The sequence below is a fragment of the Charadrius vociferus genome, unplaced genomic scaffold, assembly GCF_000708025.1.
Source record: "Charadrius vociferus isolate BGI_N301 unplaced genomic scaffold, ASM70802v2 scaffold271, whole genome shotgun sequence".
In the NCBI taxonomy this organism is placed as follows: domain Eukaryota; kingdom Metazoa; phylum Chordata; class Aves; order Charadriiformes; family Charadriidae; genus Charadrius; species Charadrius vociferus.
This window is the reverse complement of record NW_009646944.1, coordinates 1,162,853-1,166,389: the sequence shown is the minus strand read 5'-3', so window position 1 is coordinate 1,166,389 and position 3,537 is coordinate 1,162,853.

Below are 3,537 nucleotides of genomic sequence, written 5' to 3'. Positions count from 1 at the left end.
GTAGGAGGGGAGAAAGGAGAGGAAGGGGAGGAGTAGAGAAAGTGGAGGAGACAGCACTGGAGGTTTGGGTTTGTCTTTAAATTAATTTTTACAGAAAATGTAGTACCTATACATAAAAGACGATTCCTGGTATATCGCTTTCAGGTATCCATACCACAAACACCCTCCTTTCTTGCGTGCAGCTTGAAAGCATTGGTAGGCAAAATGAAATTGCTAGTCCTCGTTCTGCTTGATGTGTGACCTGTGACTGAGCCCAGGAGGTTCTGTGGCAGTGGTATGAGGTTATGCGGCAGTGGCACAAGCTTATGTTCCATGACGTAAAGCTACCTGGCTTGTTGGATTTGGATTGTGTTTCCAAATTAAGACTTTCTGTTTCACTTTTCAACTAAGGTACATTGCACTAAGGTACAGCTGAAGCTGTGAATTTACATCCAGTTTTGAAAGGACTTTTCAGCACATGGGCCTTCTTCTAAAAGCCACCACTATAAAGCCCAGGGATTTCTGGGCTGAGCTTTTCCAGATTTCTTTTAAACAGCTTTAGTTAAGGAATTGCCAAGTTGGGGCATTCAGCTAGCCTTTGTCCAGCTCTGTGTGCAAAGCTCTGCCATTCTTTCAGGCTTATGACTAAGATAACTTCTGAACAGTATTTTATACTGGAGAATCCTAAGACTTGGATAAAGCCTATTAACTGCCTCTTCTTAGTCTCCTTCATGCCTGCAGTATCTGTCCTGTTCTGTAACTGCACACTGGGATGTAGAAGAACTATTTACATCAAAACCAAAAATACAAAGAAATCAACTGAGTGGAAAAAATGCAAGTAATTTGTCTGGAGATCTGTAATTGCAAATCTAAAAAATCTTCTGTAGTCACCACGAAGATGCACAGGAGGAGAACCTGCCTCCCACTGTCATGCACTCACTGGGTGTAACAGGGAGAGTGAAGCCCTGAGTCCTGTACCCCTTCTTCCACCCAGTTTCAGCAAGGACTGCAACTCTTTGTCTCAAGAGGGCTACAGTAATGTCGTGTCTCTTGACCCAGCCACCTGCTATCAAAAACCTTGTGACATCTAGATTGGGGTCACTACTTTCTTGATGAATTTTTGGAGGCTGTCAAAGGAAAGCAAAGATTTTGGGAAGGCAGAGAAAACCAGGGACTGTTTATATAAACCATGTTTCTTAGGAAAACAAGGATCAAAATGAGAAGACTAAAGCTTAATGTAAGACATGCAATTTATTGCAGTCAGACATTCCCATAAAGGAGCAAATCTGAATGGTGGCTTTGTGGCACACACGTCAGTCATCCACTGATTAACAATCTCCCCCCAGGGTTAATGAGTCAGTCAAATCACCCACACATTATGAAAACTACAGATAAAATATGGAAGTGCTGTCATTTTCCTTAGTCTGCTGAGGTCACAAGTCATGAACAGGAACATATTTATGCCTTCTGTGAACCCTGAAGATAATGTTATTCACCAGCGACTAATGATTTGGGGTGTTTTGAAGAGGTGCAGTACAGGAAGTATTGCATGCTCACTCTGAAAGTCAGGCATGTGGTCTGGGTTTCTTAAATCAATACCTTTAGTCCATTTTGAAATATTTTGGTCATTAATATTTTATTTTTTTTTTTTTATGAGAAGCAAAATTAAGTTAGCACTTAGTTCCATTCCTAAAAACCATTTTAAGTTCCCTAAAGATTTTGGCTTGAATGAAAGAATGCCATGTTTCTCTGAATATAAAGAAGATTGCTTAGGCCACTTGAATAAAACTGCAAGCAATTCTGAAGTACCAACTGTTGTACTTGCTTGCTTTCAGGCCCTGGATTTTTCCCTAACATTTTTCTGCATGCTTTGTTCCTCAAGTGCTAGTTTATTATCACCATTTAAATCTTCTTGGAGAGTTAGTCCTCACTCTCAACCTGGGGGAAAAACAGGTTGATAGTAAAGGATGCTGGGGAAGGTGAGCAGTTAACAGGGCTAACACCTATCATATGGCTTCTTTAGCCAGCACTCTGAAATCAGGTTCAGCCACCAATGTCAACATAGACATATTTGTGAAGACAAAGGTTTGTACTTAAATATATGCTTAAGATGTTTAAATTAAATCTCCATTATATGTAAAGAGAGAGTCAAATCTTCACATTTACCTCGTCTACAGTCTGCTGTTGCATGGACTGAGGACAGTATTGGGACAATCCAATCACAGGACTACAGCTGTTCTGGCCTCCTCATTTAGAGATGGCCCCCCCAGCAGATTCCTACAGGAGGACCTTTCACTTTGGTGGGGTGTGAGTGAGGTGGGTGAGGTCCCACTGTGGAGCCCAAATCTCTGGCAAAGAGAATTCTGTTCAGTGCTGCAGGTTAAAATCGAATTGATTACTGAAGATAAATCTCTAATGGTTAATCTAAGCCATTTATTTAAAGATTCAGCTTGGCTCATGTAACACTGGGTACTTCAAATATTTGTTGTATGCTACAATATACAGTTCCAGTATAGGTGCTTTTCTCTTTCCAGAGTTCCATGTCATTATAGCATCTGCATACTGAGCAGCCATCCAGCACTTTATTAAAATAGCCTGTTTGGCCAATAATACCAGCACAATTACCATATAATGAAATGAAATACATATAATGCTCATCTAGAAAAATTCTGCAAGAGCTAAGAGACCTACATTTGAGTAAGTGGCCTCAAAAGTAATTCCTCCTCATTAGCCCCATATCGAACACCAGAGGGACACTGAAAACCCTGAAATTCTCCAGAATACAAACCAGTGCATGATTCTCCTTTGAAGAGGAGAAATTATCTCACAAAGATTTTTGGCACATCCTGATTTGGTAGCATGTGTAGCCTTCAAGTGGTGCAGCATGCAGGAGTTGCTGTGTCCTGAAAATATTCCATTTGACCTGATCTGATCCTTTTGGGTCCCTGGGTTGTAACTCGCAGTCTGTACAGGCAGGAAACACACGTGGTTTGATTTATTTTCCTGACTGTCTTTCACACCTTAAAAATCTTCTTTTCAGCCCCACTTATTGCCTTCCTAGAGGTGCTAAGAAATCCATTTCCACTGTGGGTTTCCAGAGGTATTCCTCTATTGGTGGTCAGGAGACAGCCTTTCCAGCTCTGCTTCCCTGACTGGGACAGGACTCAGCCCAGAGCTGGGGTGTCACAGCTCTTCCCCATGTTCTTTTCCTCCCACTCACACCATGAGCCTCCAACGAGTGGGTTTAAACACTGACAGAGTTCTTGCACGTTGCCACTCTCCCCCAGTATGTAATCCCCACTGACAGCACAGCTCCATCTGTGCCACATTTCCAAGCACATGGGGGAGGATCTGCAGGCTGCAGATGATTTCAGTGGCATAAGGCTTCCACAAGCTTTTGCAGCCCTGTGAGTGGGCAAGAGTTTGAGGGCAGGGAAGGTGCTGTCCCACCTTTCTCTCTTCTCTCCTACCAAGTTAGCCTCAGTATCAAGGAACAAACTGCAAACACAGGATAAACTGAGATGACAGGCTCCTACGAAGCAATGACAATAATTAATA